Genomic DNA, 18469 nt, shown 5'->3' on the forward strand with positions numbered 1-18469 from the left:
TTTCCATCATAGAAGGGAAATCTTCCTCCCAGAATAAACAGCTCCAGGTTCAGAAAACCGCCGCGTTTCCCCTGCAGTGGTTTATCCACCATTGCGGGCATTCTTAATAATGGGCAGCGAGTTTCATTTTACAAAGTGACAATGAAAAAAAGGAAAACGAGGTGGCAATTTCTTAGCTGGGTCCAAACTGTGGGTTTGTGCCTTGACTGAGCCAGAAGCTGTGGAGTGACCGGAAAGCAAATGTTCACCTTTAAGTAACTCCTTTGTGACTTTTCGAATTCGAAAGAACTCTCCATGAAGTATGTCTAAGAAGGAAGCATCCTTAAATCGAATTGTTTTGCTTTGTTTTGTTTTAAAGATCCCAAATTTAGATTAAGAGGTTTCTGACCCAGGTGTCCGGTGAGCATGCGGTTGTCTCCTGATAAGTTGTAGGGGGGGCGGGGGGGGGGCTTTCACTACTTAATGAAGCCACTACTTGAATGACGCCATCTGTAACCATTTATTTCACCAGGAAAAGACATTTTATTAATTCTTAAAGACCTGTCACAGTGTGTGTGTGTGTGTGTGTGTGTGTGTGTGTTTGGTGGTGGGGATGGTGATCATGAGGGGGTGGGGGATGGGGATCAAGCTTTTAAAAACGTTTGCCTGTGACCCTGGCTGTTTAAGGCAGGTGTTCGGAGAAACGGCCTAATTAAACACTGCTGTGGAGTTCGGCTGCGTTTCGGACACCCTGAGCTGGTGGGACTTCGTGCTTTTTGTCACAGTCCGATGCTGCCTGTCTTCGGGAATCTGCACGGGTCCGGGACCTTACCGGCCAGGAGCACAGAGGTAGCAGTCCTGATGTGTCCCTTCCCAGTCAAAAGACACACTGCAGGACTGTCGCGGGCGAGGCACAGACCAACGCGACTAGAAATCAGGCTGGCTGGCTTCTCCCGACCAGCCCCACGGCACGGCATGATGTCATGGGAGCTGCCACTCAGCGAGATGAAAGGGATGCGGCACAGCCCGCTGGCACTAGGCAGCCCCGCTGGGGCACCGCGAGAGAAAGCTGCGGATCCAGCGACTCAGTCCAGGCCGGGGAAAGCCTGCTCTCCAGAGCCGAGGCAGAACAACGTTTCCCACGTTTAACAAAAGAACGTGTGGCCAGGGAGGCGGGAGCCCAGCTAAGAACCCGAGGGTGGCGAACTTTCTAGATCTGCGTGCCTGGTGAGTAAATTCATTCAGCCTTGGCTTTGATGAGCAGCAACTGATAGGCGATCAGATTACAGGCACTCCATCTCCCAGCTCGCCTGCCTTTGATCTGCGCGGGTAATCCATTTTCTTGGATTTGAAGTTTCGTCTGGGCTTGCGCCCACACACATTTTTTGGGAAGGTAGAAGCGTTTGGCGCGGAAGTGTTACCACGCTGCGGAAAGCGTGGGGCTGGAGCACAGGCGGGTAGCAGGTAGGCGTTTGTGTGTGGTTGGAACTTTCACTGAGTTTTCCTCGCGTGTTCAAAATAAAAATGGCTTTCTATCAACTCCCAGCAAGCATGCCTGTAGCCAAGTCCTGCACCAGGCTGCGTGCATGTGAGACTCAATTTGATTCTTGATGCAACTGTTTCGCGGTTTGCACAAGAGTTTTCGATCTGTCATGCAAATCTTACTTGGAAGGCAGTAGTTGAAACAGGACAAAAAACAGCCGCACTAACTTATGTTGGAAGCAGGGTTTCAGACTGGAACTGGGCTGAAAAACGACTTTGTTTAGTAAACGGCGAGACTTTGATGAAAATTCTCTCTCTCTCTCTCTCTCTCTCTCTCTCTCTCTCTCTCTCTCTCTCTCTCTCTCTCTCTCTCTCCCTCCCTTCCTCCCTCTCTCTCCCTCCCTCCCTCTGTCTCTGAGCAAAACTCATCTCTGGCAATACTATCAGTTTATTCTCCGGCCTCCAAGATAAAAATCTATCACACGTGTGTCCTTGCCATTTGCATTCCCAAGGGAACCTCTGCAAGGCATTTAGGATTGAAGCCTTTCAAGTGCAAAGCGGAAGAATTCAGAAACAGTGAGGGCCAGGCTGCCCTAGGTTTGGCTAAAAATACTCAGTCAGTCTCTGTAACCTTTGAAAATAGCCGGAGCTTTGTTTACAGAAACACTCACGAGGTTAATATTCTTAAATTAACATTTACTCTAAATATATAGTGACAGCTGTTGTGAGTTACAGTTTGCCAACTGTTTACCAAAACTATCTGGCAATCAACAGTTATTATGTTACATGAAGTATTTTAGCCACATTTTCACTTCAATTAGTGCCTTAGAAAACCAAATTATACAGGGCACCGAGCTTGCCAGTTAACTGCTAGTTGTGAATTCATCACTTCTACATACAAACACACACACACACACACACACACACACACACACACACACACACAGAGACAGAGAGACAGAGAGAGACAGAGACAGAGGCAGACGTGTGTACACACACACACAGAGACAGAGACAGAGAGAGACAGAGATAGACAGAGACAGAGGCAGACGTGTGTATACACACACACACACACACACACACACACACACACACACACACACCTCTGCGCTGAGCTGCAGGCACTCAGGACAGTGGGAATCAGCTCTGTACCCACACTGGTCTGTTCTAATATTCTGGCTCCAGGTTTATCTGGTAAAATACTTGATTATTGTCATAATGGCTTGTTTTATGTTAGCTGGGGACGAGGAAATGTAAATGATAAGAATTCTGATGAGAGGTCTAGAGACTCACTTTATTTTGTGATTAATTTTTCTGATCCAACTAATTAAATTACTTTCACAACGTCCCTCCTGATAATAGGGCACTTTGCTTGTTTGGGTTAATGTTAAAACCTTAAGAACCATGAAGCGAGACTATTTAGAATCACAGTAGTTACTGCGTTTAGAATGTATCAGTAGGAATTGAGCCCAAGGTTCTAACTTGTGTTCAATTGCACCAGGACATTTGCTTTTTTAAAAATTGTTTGTTTCTTTCTTTCTTTCTTTTCTTTTTTCTAAAAGGGGGTGCTGCCAGTCATACTTACCACAGCCTGATTTTTAAACCTTTGATTAAAAGGTTCTCTCCAAATAATAATAATAAAAATAATAAAAGCGGTGCTTTAAAAGTAATACAGAGGTAGTGTGCTTGGAATGTGCTGTCTTGGTTCAGTTGTGGAGCTCTGGAGGCATTCTAATGACTGTTTATTCTGCTGCTAGGTTCATTTTAACAAACAGACTCTCCTCAGCGCAAAACAAAGGGGAGAATTAGCAATTATCTGATTTATTTAGGCTTTGTAGAAAACTAGCTTGGGCAAGTCAAGTCCTTGACAATCCACTTCAGTGCCTGAATTAATTCAGTTAATTGTTTACTCCTTGTGTCTTTGTTGGGAACTGAAACCTAGCGCATTTGGTTTTAAAGGGAAGACTCTTCCTATGGCACAGGGGTGCTTCAAAAGGCCTTTCTTAATTAATGACCACAGATGCCCCTGCTGGGGATTTAGCAGATATGCCCATGACAGCTCTCCCTTACAATATTCCAGTTTTTACAAAGCATTTCCTATCTCTTGCTTCAATGGCTGCTTTGTTCCTGCAGAAAGGCCAAGGCTTCAAAGGACTCTTCCAGTCCTGATGCTGCTACTAATTAGCTCTGTGACCTTAAGAGGGCCTGCACGCCGTGTGAAGTGAGGGCCTTGACGCAATCGTTTTCTTTTCCTGGAATGAACGCCACTGGAATAGCTGCAGCCCTTTCACATATGGGGAAACTGAGACCCGAGAGTGCGCTCTGTCTTTCCTAAGTCCATGGCTGAGCCAGCATGGTCTACTTTCCACTTAAATGAATGTGCTAGGGGGCCGACCAGAGAACAATGTGGGTTTGAAAGGTAGAAATAGCCACTTCCTACTATAATCCCTTCCTTTGTTCCCATGAGAGATATGTCAACTGGATCTGTTGGAACACTTCCCAACCCTTCCTCTGCTTCTGTTTTTCTAAGTATTTTGGAGTTGTCAAAAGACTCGCAGCCACCGTTTTCTTCTACCATATATATATACACACAGACACACATACACACACACACACACACATATATATGTTTAGTTCTTTAGAATGGCCTTGTGCTCCTGTTATGCCTCCACTTCCCAAACGCTGGGATCACAGATATTCACCACTATGTCTGTCCTCCTTAACAATTAAAATAATTCTCGTTTATCAGTGATCTATGGAAAATGTATGTTAGATTGGGGGGGGATAAAGACTATATATAGACGTTGACATTATACAAACACATCTCTGTGTGTTTTTTAAAAATTGGTATTTCCTTAGGAGGTGTCAGTAGGGTCCATGAAAAGTTTAATAGCTAATTAAAAACCACTACTAAAAACGAAGATTTGCCATGGGATTTTGTGGAAGTTCAGTTTGTAAATTCAATACAGCTTCACATATGATGGGTTAGCCTGCCCCACTTAAGTGTATTGAGAATCATGATGTGCATTCTCGTGAACTCTTTTGCTTTCTTGGAAAAATTTTGTTGTAAAAAATTTTAATTTGGCTATTGATTAAATCTTATACCTGTCTATTGCTTTCAAAGCCAAATAGCTAGCTGTCCTTTGTATTCTTTCTTTTTTTTAAGATTTATTTTTATTTATGTGTGGGGTGTGGTGTATGTCTGTGTGTGTGTGTACCACATGTGTGCTGCGGCCAGAAGAAGGTGCTGGATCCTAGGGCCGGGTTTAGAGGTGGTTGTGAGCCACTAACACGACCTAGGTTCTGGGACCTAAACTTGGGTTCCCTGGAAGAGCAGGAAGTGCTCTTAACTGGTACACCACTTTCTAGTCTCTTTTGTACTATCTGTCATCAATCTTATAAAAGTTCATGTAAATCTTTATGGATTGTTACTTCCATTTATTATTTCACTAGTTATTGATGTAATAATATCAAGCATTTCAGCCACACGAATAGTATATTTTAGAAACGTTATCATTTAAATAAACAACTAATAAAATTGCGACTCCCCCCATTATATGCAGAGGAAAAGTGAGTTTGAGAGGAGTTGAATTACAAGTTCAGGGTCACAGGATTAATTCAGTAGAGTGCAAGCGTCTATCTAACTTCAAATCTTACATCCTTTGTTCTCAGGCTAGGCTGTTCCTCCAGTTACATAAAGCTGAACTCCACTGTGAGCAAACACTGTACCTAAGATTTTGGCCAAAACAAACAAAACAAAATGGGTTCTATTTTTTTGTCTTTCTTTAGACATTTTTTATAAGAATTAGCTGGCCTAGACTCTTAAGTCCTAAAGGGACTCAAAACATAAACCTTTCCTTTAAGAGTGAACTGAACTCAGGCACCCATGGCCACTGGCTGCTCAGACACTGTAATGGCCATGCCACTCTAGGGCATTCCGGGAAAACTTAGGATTCTGCACTCCTCTAAAGAGGAGTCCTTACCTTTTATGCATCTGGCTTAGAGGACTGGATAAGATGAATGAGGAGAGGAAAGAGGAAGGCTCCCTGGTGTGTTCTGTGTCTTCACAACCCCTTCAGCGTGCCTTCCAAAACCGCTCTTGTGGATGGAGTTGGCTTGCCCAAGGCTCACATCCTAGATTGAGAAGCCGCTTACTATCTATCACCCATGGTGACTTCAGTCTGACAAGAAGGGAAGGAGAGGCCAGGAGGAGGAGGTCAAGTGACCTTAAGAAGCTTTTTCTTCCAATAATAATACATTTTCTTCCATCCTGTTAGCTGTCTCCAGTATACCAGTAGCCCAACAGCCTTACACTGTGGGCTGTGGCCCAGCCAGCCTATTCCTCAATCTAGCCTCCTGTGGAGAAGGGCACAGAGCAGAGTGAGTGGATGGTCATCTACTTGGGGGTTAGAGGTCATGAACTCTAGAGTATCATTCCAAGGGCTCCAACTTGAAACAAGTTTGCCCTTTGTTAGTCACAAGGTTGACTAAACAGCCTCTTTCCCGTTGGTGTAGATGTTAGTGGTATGGTCAAGATTATGTTAGAATTCGGGGAGCCCAGAAGTTGATCCTGGCTTGATTATTAACTTACTGTATGACTTTGAACATGACTTCCATCTCTGGGCTTCAGGACTCCTGACTTCCCACTCTAATTGGCAGCAGCGGTTTTTAAAAATACTTGTACAGCTGGGTTTGGAGTTCCACCCCTATTTTATTGCTTATATTTACAAACTTGTTTATTATCCTTTGAGAGTCTCCCTTCTGAATTAATGAATTCAGTAATTATTTAAAGTATATTTTGTTTATTTTGTGTACGTGTGTATGTGGCAGGGTGGGGGTGGTGAGCACGCGCCACATCTTGTGTGTGTGTGTGTGTGTGTGTGTGTGTGTGTGTGTGTGTGTGTGTGTAGCTCAGAAGACAGCTTGCTTGAGCTGGTCCTCTCCTTCTACCATGAAGGTCCTGGGGCTCGAACTTGGTAGCTAAGCCTCTTGATGCCATTCATTCAACTGATTTTCAATAAACATTTACTGTGTCCCATGTGCTGTGAACTAAGCTGATGAAAATCCACTGTTTTCATGTAACTAGCATTCTAGTCCATTTTCCTGTGGAATCATGCTTTCTAGTGGAAACCCTAGGAGTCAGGCAGCTTTCCATGAGCAATGAACAATGCCAGTGAGCCAACCACACAGTGAGCGGTCATCCCTGAAACTGTCCCCCAAGAAATGTTACTCCAATACTTCCCATTTTGGGTGAAAAGATCCTAAACAAGTGTGTTCTGTGACACTTGGATGTTGCCAGACCTAGATGGAGAAGCCAAGCATAGGCTATGGCTGTGGTGGCAGATGCTACTTAGCCCAGTACTCCAGAGGCAGGGCTGGGAGATGCTGCAGACTCAGGGCGAGCCTGGTTTGCTTGGTGGATTCTAAACCAGCCAGCGCTATGCACTGACACACAGGACCCTGTCTCAGATGATAACAACAAAACCCACCTTAAATCTACTCTGAAAAACAGTAGCTCTTACGAGATCTGCACAGCAACTTGGCTTTTCCACTTAAAGTCTTAAACTGTCGATAAGATCCAGTGCTTAGCGAGAGGAAAATGTTCCCAGCCCTAATTCAAAGCACAAGTTTCATTCTGAAGGAGCTGAGCGACCTCTTCTCTTTCTCTCTCCGTTTTCGACAGCGTCTCACTGTGTGGCCCAGGCTGACTTTGAACTTACAACCTTCCTACCCCGGCCCATTGTTGACCTCACACTCAGCTTGTGATTCTTCTGGGAGGACCATTGGTGCTCAGTTGTGAGCCTTAGTGCTCACACAGTGCTATTGTTGGGTGGTACAAACACGTAAGCGAAGCAAAGGGGAGACCCCAGTTGAACTTGACGGCCATCTAAGGGCTAGAATGCAGAGTTTAGTGTCCCATTGTCAGTTGGTATCTCAGTAATTCACTGTCATTTATTGACCAATGTCCTGCCTGTGAACGGTGCCATTTACCAAGTATGTGCTCTGTGCCAAGTACTAGCCCAGGAGTTTTAATACCTGGTGTTATTTTTTCAACCTCCAGTGAAGTGACTTGTTTTACAGATGAAGGGAAATATCCAGTGGTTAACTACTCCAAGGTCATGCAACCATTGGGTGCCAAGTTGGCATTGAGACCAGATTGTTTGATCCCGAAGCCTTGTGTGTTCACAGTTGGGTCCCTCTGCACGGTGAGCTAACAAGCTAACTGGCAAGATCAATCAGACACGTGAAAGGATCCAAGAACTAATGAGCTGAATAATGGGTTGCTGTCTCGGAGTACAACAGGTCAGACAGGACAGCAGGACTCGGCTGGAGTCGGAGAAGGTAGTTCCTGGCCGGCAGATCAAATTCCACCAAAAACCATTTAGCTAGCTAGCATCTGTGCGAACGGTCGATGCTATCAGAGGCACAAGCTGGAGCGAAACCTGCCTCTTCTCTGGAAGCGTTTGAACTCCTTGAGGAAGAATGCTCAGGCCACAGATCCTCTTGCCACGAGGACTGTGACAAGTGCTTAATTACCACAAAGCTTGGAGGGGGGGGGTGTAGAGTTGAGGATTAGAGGGGAATGTGGGGGGTCAAGACTTCCTGAAATATGAGAAAAGAGTCAGGGAGGTAAGCAAGATGCATGGGCATGATGAGGAAGCTTCCAGAGCTCAGAAAGGGCAAATTCAGGACACAGTTGAGGCCAGGCAAGCAGACCAGTTTGGTCAGAATATAAAGCGAGAGCTCTAGAGGCAGATAAGGCTGTACGTGTGGGTGGAGCCCAAATGTGGAAATCTTTACATGCTAATCCAAGGAGTATAGAAGTGCCTTCTCCCCACAGTGGCAGCTCCGAAAGACAGACCACAGGCTGGAGGACTATGGTCCATATTCCAGAGGATTGGGGGTAGGGGGTGGGGGTGGGGAGACACTGTACTGTGGAGGAGAGGTAGGCAGGAGGTAAAGGAACAAGAAGATTACATGCCAGAGATCTTGCAAAGGAAGAAGCAGAGGTTTAGTTTGGTAAAGATGAACTAGCTATATACTCTGTGAGGCTCTGGGCTATCAAGAAGGTAAGACATGGCAGTGGTGGCGCACGCTTTTAATCCCAGCACTCAGGAGGCAGAGCCAGGTGGATCTCTGTGAGTTCGAGGCCAGCCTGATCTACAGATAAGATCCAGGACTGGCACCAAAGCTACACAGAGAAACCCTGTCTCAAAAAAACAAACAACAACAACAACAACAACAAAAAAAAAAAGTAAGGCACATCATCAAGAGTCAGGGAAAGAGAGAAACACTATAGGGATTGGGGATTGCTTCACCATGTTAGAAGGGTGCTCAGGAGGGTTAGTGCTGCACAGGTCACGGACAAGCACTCATGCCATTCAAATAAAGTCAAGCACATTCACTGTAAACCACCCACGAATAAATCATTCTGGGTGTATTATATTCAAAGTCTCTACTTTAAAGTTGATTCCTGCGGGCTAGGGAGATGACTTAGTGGTTAAGAGCACCGACTGCTCTTCCAGAAGACCCAGGTTCAATTCCCAGCACTCACATGACAGCTGTAACTCCATTTCCAGGAGACCTGACACCCTCATACATACAGACATACAGACATATAGGCAAAAACATCAATCCACATGAAATAAAAATTAAAACAAAAAAAAAAGTTGGCATTTGGGCTGGAGAGATGGCTCAGAGGTTAAGAACACTGGCTGTTCTTCCAGAGGTCCTGAGTTCAATTCCCAGCACCCACATAGTGGCTCACAACCATCTGTAATGAGATCTGGCTCCCTCTTCTGGCCTGTGGGGATACATGAAAACAGAACATTGTATACATAATAAATAAATAAACCTTTATTTTAAAAAAAGTTGACTCTTAAGAATGGTAAGGTTTTCTTCACAGGTGCTAGTACTCCACCATGTTGTTTGCAGTGTGGGGTCATAAGCTGAGTTTTCAGAGATTAATGATAAAAGCCACTCACCTGTACATTCACTCAACAAGATATCCATTGAGGTTCTAAGAAGCAAATTTCATGGCAAGAGAAGCACAGTTGACTTAAGGAAGGTCATGTCAACAAAGAAAACGGCAATGTACCTCTGCATCAAAGTTGTGCACAGTTCCTTGGATGTGAAGGACCTTACCCACCAAAGCAATCACTGACCATGTAGGACAGTGATGGCTTAATTCCTGTAGCACAGCACAGATCTAGCTTGTTTTGTTTTGTTTTGTTTTTTTGGTTTTTCGAGACAGGGTTTCTCTGTGTAGTTTTGGTGCCTGTCCTGGATCTCACTCTGTAGACCAGGCTGGCCTCGAACTCACAGAGATCTGCCTGGCTCTGCCTCCCGAGTGTTGGGATTAAAGGCATGCGCCACCGCTGCCTGGCCTGGATCTAGTTTTAATATGAAGTGAATACTGCTCTCCCCTATTCCTAAACGCTCAAACTAAGGCCAGGAATTATGAACATTACCTGTCACACAGCAGAAGGAAACCACTGAGCCTGGACCTGCCTTCTGCTATGTCCCCTTCCCAGGTTTAATGGTGACCTTAGTCCCTTGGCAGTCTGGTATCCCAGGGCTGGTTCCTGGAGGTATCATGCACCCAGCTGGTCCTGTTTGTGAGCTGAGTCCTAACAGTATTCAGTGACCCAAGCTGAGGGGGTCACAACTGTGAACTAGCCATCACCTTCTCTGGCCTCTCCTTCCTATGAACAAACAGGCTCTGGGTGGGATGTGCTCTGGCAAGGAAAAGCTCAGGGATCCTAGGGAAATATGCCTGGAGGGGAAAGAAAGCCTCCTTTCCTGTTCCTAACAAAACCTGATGGTCTTAGTTCCCCTACCTAGTCTTCCCCTGTTCATCCTGCATCCACTGGCCTAAGCAGCCTGTTGCGGGTGAACCCATAACTAGAGTCTAGGGCAGGGGTTGGGAAAGCCAAGGTATGCCTGGCCACAGCTGTGGAGGCAGGTGAGACCCAAGGAGTGTCAGGACCTGGGTAGGGGCATGGTGACATATTAGAGGCGGGGCGCCGTCAGTGGGAGTGGCTACGTTTGGGCTGGGAATTTGGTGAGGTACCTGGATTAGATTTCTAGCTCCACAGGAACTAACTAGGGCCATAGTGAGATTCTGGGAGGAGAGCATGATCCGGGGGCGGAGCTCCCGGCCAGCAGGGGCGGGGCGGGTTCCGGCAGCGGCGGTTGCCGGGCTACCGAGCAGAGAGTGGCGGCAGGGCTGCTCTGGATCCCGGTGCAGCCTAGTGCCCGCACCCTGCGCTGCCCCATCCTCGGACTGCAGTCGGGCGCTGCTGGGCAGGACAAGGGGAAGGTAGGTGCCTCTGCAACTGGGACTGCAGCGCTGCGGGGCCCAGCTGGCCTGGGGGGATCTGAGCCGAGGGGAGGCGGCTGCTTGAGGAAGGAGGGCTCGCACACACGTGCGGGGAGAATCGCCCAGGACAGCCAAGTCACTTGAGGGGGGCGAAAGCGTGAGTGACAAGACTTAGCTAGGGTCTAGTCTGTGAAGGATGTGTTTGCAAGGCACATGTGCGTGGGTGTGCAATTCGCGCCTAGCCCACCCACCCTCTCGCTTGCCCCCCGTCCCCGGGCGGGCACCCGGAGCCCCCAGCTGGCGCCCATGCCCTACTGCGCAACTGCGGCTGGGAGGGCCAAAGGGGAACGTTTAGAAGATCCGTCTGTATGTAGCCCAGAATCATTCTCATTCCGTGCAAAAAAGGATTCTTGAATGCCAGAGTTGCTAGTGCTTATGAGCAGAGCATGTCAGGGATCGGAGGAGAGGAGCCAGCTCTCACCGGCATGTCAGCGCCCCCTTGCCATTTCTTGAACTTCTGTTATTATTTTATTCTGTTATTTCGGGGGGGGGTCTCCTCTTTTAGCTCAGGCTGGGCCCAAACTTTTGGTGCTCAGGCTGGCCTTGAACTGAATCCCCCTGCCTCAGTCTTCCGATACTGGGATTACCGGATGTGTTCTTGGATCTCAAGTTTGGCGGCATCCAAAACCTAAGATCAGTTTGAATAGTAGTAAACTAACCACTAAGCCTATAATAATAGGACTCAGTTGGTAAACAAAGCTATAAACACTGTTGGGTATTTCTCTAAGTGAAACAGTTTAATTCAATTTATTTATGAAGATGCGTTTTTTGTTTGTTTGTTTTTTACTTCAGCGACATGTCCTTTGACACACAGGAAATGGGTATTGTTAGACACAGCTTATGTACACAGAAGAACTTATTTTTGTGTTGTCATTTGATGAGCACTTCTTATATGCACAAGGAGGATTTATTACATTAGTTTGGGATTTGCTTGGGATCTTTTCTGTGGAGGAAGATATGTACCTAGAGGGATGAAGAATTAAGTACTAATGTAGAAGACAGTTTTGAAGTATTCAGAGGGATAGGTAACAAAAACGAATGTTTCTTTGCATGTGGACTTGGTGTGAAAGGAATATCACAAATATAAAGAAATACAAAATATAAAAGTGTGTTGTGAAAATATTGCCTTAGCATTAATGCATGAAGCGTTATCATAAGCTCTGTAAGTTCTTTTTAATCGATGAAAATGTCTTATGATGTCTACTTTATTACTGGCGCTCCATGGCTTTATTGACTTTAGAATTTTCTTTTCCATAGTAAATGTTAACTCTTGAGATGGTATGCTAGTACTTTCTGAGACAATTTTAGAAACTGTTCCTTTGGTGGGAGTGACTAATGACAAGTCCAGGCTAGATTTTAATCTGAAGCCAACAGATATGAACTCTTATGCACTGGAAATGACAGTAACTACAGTGTAAAATGCCTTTCCCAGGAAAAGACTTGTACAAGGGACATTGCTGATGTGCAAGCAGTGTGTGTGTGTGTGTGTGTGTGTGTGTGTGTGTGTGTGTGTGTGTGTGTTAGACATGTGGAGGCCAGAGGACAATTGAATATCTTTATTACCATTTGCCTTTATCCCCTTGGGACATGACCTCTCACTGAACCTGAAGATTGTTCTTTCAGGTAAACTACCAGAGAGCCGTGGTCCACCTGTTTCCGATCCTCACACTGGGTTATAGGGAGTTGTGCCCAGGCTTTGTTTTTTAATGTAGGTGCTAGGAATCCAAACTCAGATCTTCGTGTTTGTGGAGCAAGTACTCTTCCCTACTGAGCCATCTCCCAGACTCCTATAAAAAAAGTTTAAAACTATTTTTAACCTTTACTTTTACTTATTGTATGGGTGTATGGGTTTTTTGCTTGCATGTATGTGTAATATGTGCATGTGGTACCTGCAGAGGCCAGGAAATGCACTGGAGTTACAGATGGTTGAGAGCTGCCATGTGGGTGCTGGGAATTGAACCCTGGTCCTCCAGAAGAGCAACCAGTGCTCTTAAGTGCTCTTAACCACTACTGAGCCTTATTTCTAGCCCCTGAAAAAAGTTTTTAACACCTCAAAAAAAAAAAAAAATCCCAGGAAGTTAGTGCAGATGATGAAATGATTCAGAACTTAATTGGTGTATATTTCAGCGCAAAGATAATGAATGACTTCGACTGGCGTTGTGTGTGATTTGGCATGTTCTTAGTACATTAATGGAATTTACTAGTCCCAGCACTTAGGAAATTGAAAGCGGGTTTGAGACTTGAAAAACCAATGTGAGGAATTGTGCTAACATTCACGAGAATTTCCTTCTCCTTTGCTTATTTAAATCTCTGAACCCGGGCCGACTCTAGTTCAGTTCTCTAGCCCAGTTCCACCCCAAACTTAACCTCAGTCAGAAAGCTCCATGCATCTGTAATCACAAAATTCCAAATTGTTTTAAATCTGACAACCCAGCATTAAAAAATCATGGGTTTAAAATGGTAGACAAAATCAAGTTCCACCAGTGCTGAATCTGGTTGACTAAGAGTGTCCTCCTAGAATAAGGGTACACTCCAAATGAGTCAGCAGCTGCCAGAGAGTGGGCAGAGGCCACAGAACAGTTAAATACATGTGTCCCGCAGCAGGTGACTAGTGGATGTCCATAGGCTTTGTAAAGGAAACTCCAGAAGTAGAAAAAGATAAACAAGGCCATAGGAACAGAATTGCCTCTGGTTAGCAGGCTGAGCAAGGAGTTCATTCATCATACTTTATTTGTTGGAAGTGTTTACATTTGAAAGTAAGATGTTTAAACAGGACTGGGTTATCTTCTAGTCCACACATCACAAAGCATATACTTTTTGAACTATAGGATTAAAACCCAAGGTTTAAAAAGAAAAGAGTCATCTATCAGCAGTCATTATTGAGCTTCTCTAAAAAAAAAAAGTTTGGATGGGTCTCATGAGGAAATTCTGAATGAACCGAGACAGCCTGACGGCCTAGGAAGAAGGGCATTCCAAATGGTATAAAGACGGTTTGGAATCTACCCAGGCTTCCTTCCAAAATAAAAATTTAAACAGCTGTGGCGTAGGGATGGCTGTGTACAGTCCTGAGAGCAACTGTCCTCTGAGCACACAGCGTCGATGATGCTGTGATTGTTGTATTGTATCTTAGGATAAACATTCAACACATTTCAGGAAAAGGTCATGATTTACTAACGGCATATTTGTTGGGTGGACATCTTGAGAATTCTGACTTTTCCCTAGAGCAAACATGATTGAGTTTACAACTCAAGAGGTAAAAAGAATTCATTTGAGGAAAGTCTACTGTAGGTTAATTCTGTTAAAAACAAAGCAAACAGACCTAGAAGCCTGATGGTGCCCCCTGGTTAATTTCAACTTTGTTGTGTTGAAAATGAGCAGAAAATCTTAAGGTGTGTAGAGTGTTTAGTCGCAAACATTTTGTTATTTGGAAGACACACAGTGTGCACACTCCTCTCAACCTTTATGCACCTCTGCGAGCTCCCTAGGCTGCCAGGGATGCCGGCTCCCTTGTGTGAATAAGGAGTTTCTGAATACACTGACGTTGAGATTCAGAATAGCCACAGGCTGAGGCTTATTGTCCTATTTGAAAATGGTGTCCGAAATTTCTGTTTTTCCTTCTGTTAGCATGTGGGACTCAGTGTTTCTAAGTCACTGCTCCCTGGTCACAATTTGCATTTATTACATGGGCCTCATTTCCACGGTGATTTTTTTTTCATTTTTTATTGTTAAGAGATTTTCTATTCATTTTACATACCAACCACAGATTCCCCTCTCCCCCCCTCCTCCCTACCCTCAGCCTTCCCTCACAACCCACCCCCCATTCCCACCTCCTCCAAGGCAAGGTCTCCCATGGGGAGTCAGTAGAGTCTGGTACATTCAGTTGAGGCAGGTCCAGGTCCCTCCTCCCTGCACCAACGCTGTGCAAAGTGTCTCACCATAGGCACTAGGCTCCAAAAAGCCCGCTTATGCACCAAGAACAGGTCCCGATCCCACTGCCTGGGACCCCCCTAAACAGTTCAAGCTAAACAACTGTCTCGCCTATCCAGAGGGTCTAGTCCAGTACCATGGGGACTCCTCATCTATTGGTCCACAGTTCATGCATTTCCACTAATTTGGCTGCCCATCTCTATACATTTTCTCATTATGATCCCTTGCTCATTGAATCCCTATTCTTTCTTATCAGTTGGACTCCTGGAGCTCAGCCTGGCACCTTGCTTCTACAGTGATTTTTATAAGCAGTAAACTTGTGGATTTGCTTTATTGTGGTCCCATTTCTTTAATGTTTTATCTTGTTGCACATTAGAAAAATTCACGGGTTGAACACTGATTTGATACATAATATTGTTATACTTTTACTAGATGAAAACTTACCTGTTCTATCCACTTCATCTGTGGGTTAATAAATAGTTTTCAAGAGCTAGAAAAATAGGGACTGAGTGTGGTGGCTTGTACTTATACATTCTGTAATAGGAAGAATGAGGCAGGAGGTTTGCTGTGAGTTTGCCCTACATAGTGACACTCAATCTCAAAAACCTAAAATAAAATAAAATAAAACAAAGAGATGTAATAATAAAGAAAACTACATGATTTAGTCTGTGAAAGATTATGCAGAGTATTCTAAGCATCCCTAGATTCGTATGCTTTGAAAATTTACCAGATTAAATATAAAGATGATTAAATATAAAGATGTTCTCTGAAATGTTACTTATTCTTTGAGCTAGGATGATAAATATCAGCTTTTCCTTCTTAGAGGATAACCGAAGTTGATCATCCCTAGCCCAGAAATCCAGAATCTGAAATTTGCCAAAATCTTAGCCCTGTATCCAAGAATGAGTTCCTGACCTGGAGTTTGTCTTTCACAGTCACGATATTTCAGTCTTATGTCATATTGCTATATATTTTTCACTTACATTACTTCATCCCTTACAACTCTAAGAGATAAATATTATCACCCAGGTGGTGGTGGCTCACACACATGCCTTTAATCCCAGTACTTGGAAGGCAGAGGCAGGAGAATCTTTGAGTTCCAGGACAGCCAGGGCTATATGGAGAAACCTTGTCTCAAAGAACAAAAACAAAACCCAACAAAATACTATCTCTAATTTATTCTTCATTTAGCATATATCAGGTACATACTCTGTGTGAGTTACAATTCTGCACTGAAATTGATGTCCTGGCCATTAAGTCTCCAGACCCTGACTGGGGGCAAACACACGTGGCTGGTAGGTGATCGGATATGGGAAGGGATCCCAGCAACACAGTAAAAAGGGGAGATAAGAAAACAATGTGTTCTGACATGTGAAGGACAACCCATGCTTGGCTCTGGTTCATCTCACCTCAGTATGGGCTCAGGCCTGACAGATCGGCTAATGTCAAGTAAGTCCTTCATAACACTGAAAATTACTTTTAAAAACCCAAGCACTGGGCCTGGAGAGGTGCCTCAACAGTTAAAAGCCTTTGTTGCCCTTGCAGAGGACCTGAATTCAGTTACCAGCACCCACATGGCAGCTCTTGGAATTGCCAGTAACTCCAGCACCAGGAGAGCTAACACCCTCTTCTGACCTCCAAAGGTACCAGGCACACACATGGCACACATCCATGAGTGCAGGTAAAACACTAACACACATAAAGAATGAGTATTTTTTTTAAAAGCCCACGTATTGCCTTACCTAAAGAAAGTGTTTGCTAGAGACTAGGAAAGAGAAGTAAGCAGCTATGAATGCTGGGAGGTTCAGTCCAGGGTACATCACACCAAAGTACCCAGGCTGCATTCATGGGGTCTGATAGTTAAGCTGGGGCGGACATTGGTTTAGGAACTGCTCTACAGGTCTGCTCAGCCTGGCAGACTGAGAGTCTCCTGGACATTGCTCTCCTGAGCTGCTGCCTCTAAGGCCCCTTTGCCCATGTACACATGGCACAGGTTTTTTTTTGTTTTATTTCCAACAAGTGCCAGGGGTGTGCATCTACAGCACCTGTTGTATTTCTGTCGCTGCCAAGCTAGGCCGGTTGGGACACATCTGCATTAGTACCCATTCCCATAAATGAGCAAGCTGGGTGGCTTTGTGTGTAAGAGCCTCTTGAGTGCAGCTGGAGAGATGTGTGCCAGCCCTGCACATTGAATTCCTGTACCTTGGCATTCTGGCCTAGATCTGATACCAGGAGCCTGCTTAGTGTGGCTGCAGTCAGGCATCTGGGCACGACTGCTTCTTCTGAAGTGCCAGCTAGGGGCAGTTTCTCTGCACCTGTTCTGTAAAAGTGAATGCTGGGTGGTTGGAAGGTGTTTCCAGCATGGACATTTTGATAAACTATAGAATCTTCTGACTTACAGGCTATTATACAGGAACACAGCAACTTGTATTTCTGGAACTTAATGAGTTGATGTCAGATACACGGAACCCCGAAACATAAATGCAGATTATTTGTCTTTGAGCAGAACCCTGAATGCAAAATTTTGAAAACAATTTCACAAATAGCCTTTTTATTGCCTTGATTTTGCTTTACTTTAAATATTATAAACACTAGTTATTTCATTACAGTTTTCTTTTTTTTTTTTTAATGAATGCCAAATAATTTTATAAGGGATCTAATTTTATTCTAGGAAATTCATGGTCACACTCTTTACATACCACCAGTGAAACTGTTTTGTTTCTAAAGTGCTCCTTGGCCAGGGTATAAAAGGCACGTAGAGGAAAATGATGCCTACTGAGCTGTGAGCTGCTTCCAAATGTACCAGGCCAGTACCGTCCCCATCCACGGCACCCCATGACTCTTCCCTCAGACTGGGCTGAACAAGTGGAGAAATGATTGACTTTGATATTTTTCTTACATATCTGTCAGCAGCTTTGTTGAAGCAATTCTACTTGGTTAATCAAAGAGGTCACTGGATGCAGCCACACAAGACTCAAGTCTGCAGTGACATGACAGAGTGTCTAAGACCCTGTGTGGGGTCACCAGACAGGAACTTGATTTGACCTCCATCAGCTCTAGTAGTTTTGACTTTCGACCTTTTGCTTTCTCTCCCACTGTGTGGAGATAGAGACCTACTTTAAAGAGAGAAAAGGGTAGTATGCTTTTTTATAAACACAGGACTTGGCCTTGTGTGAGTTTAGTTCGAACAGTGGACTAGTTCTCACTCTCCACAGGCCACACTGTGATGTCCCACTCAGCAGGTGCTGAGTCTTAAGGAGGATTGTCCCATGTAAAGTAATTTGATGCTCAATAAAAATGTCATAACTTAAGGGGGGAGGGGGGAGGAACACAGAAGTAGCATGAAGAGGGAAGGATATCTAGGTGGAGAGAGAGGGATGGGAAGGCTGAGCAGAGGAGGGAGTTGGGTGAGAGATGGCTATAACTAAGGATGCTTGAAAAAGCCATATGGAAGCCTACTATTTTATAAGCCTTCTACACACACACACACACACACACACACACACACACACACACGCACGCACGCACGCACGCACGCACACACGTGCACACACACACTTAATTGGAGGTAGCCTACACAGAGAATAATGTGCCTCCTAGAAGCTGTAGGTTGCCAAATTAAAAGCTCAGTGTCTGGTGTAGGGCACCCACGTTGAGCTGTTGGTTGTGGGTGCTCCGAAGACCCTCACACAAAACTGG

At 44.8% G+C, this 18469-nt stretch overlaps 1 protein-coding gene across 3 annotated transcripts in view; it reads left to right on the forward strand.

Moving 5' to 3' along the window:
* Nucleotides 1-816: 816 nt before the first annotated feature.
* Nucleotides 817-18469, forward strand: part of Tnfrsf19 (TNF receptor superfamily member 19) — a 95760-nt gene continuing 78107 nt past the window's right edge. The window contains exon 1 of one of the 3 annotated variants that reach the window (XM_028870359.2): nt 817-1206. The gene's annotated coding sequence lies outside the window, so the exon portion shown is untranslated. Of the gene's footprint in view, nt 1207-1261; nt 1444-10561; nt 10784-18469 lie in introns of those variants that run through there. The other 2 variants (XM_028870361.2, XM_028870360.2) reach the window with 2 other exon arrangements.

This window comes from Peromyscus leucopus, chromosome 9 (genome assembly GCF_004664715.2).
Source record: "Peromyscus leucopus breed LL Stock chromosome 9, UCI_PerLeu_2.1, whole genome shotgun sequence".
Classification (NCBI taxonomy): Eukaryota; Metazoa; Chordata; class Mammalia; order Rodentia; family Cricetidae; genus Peromyscus; species Peromyscus leucopus.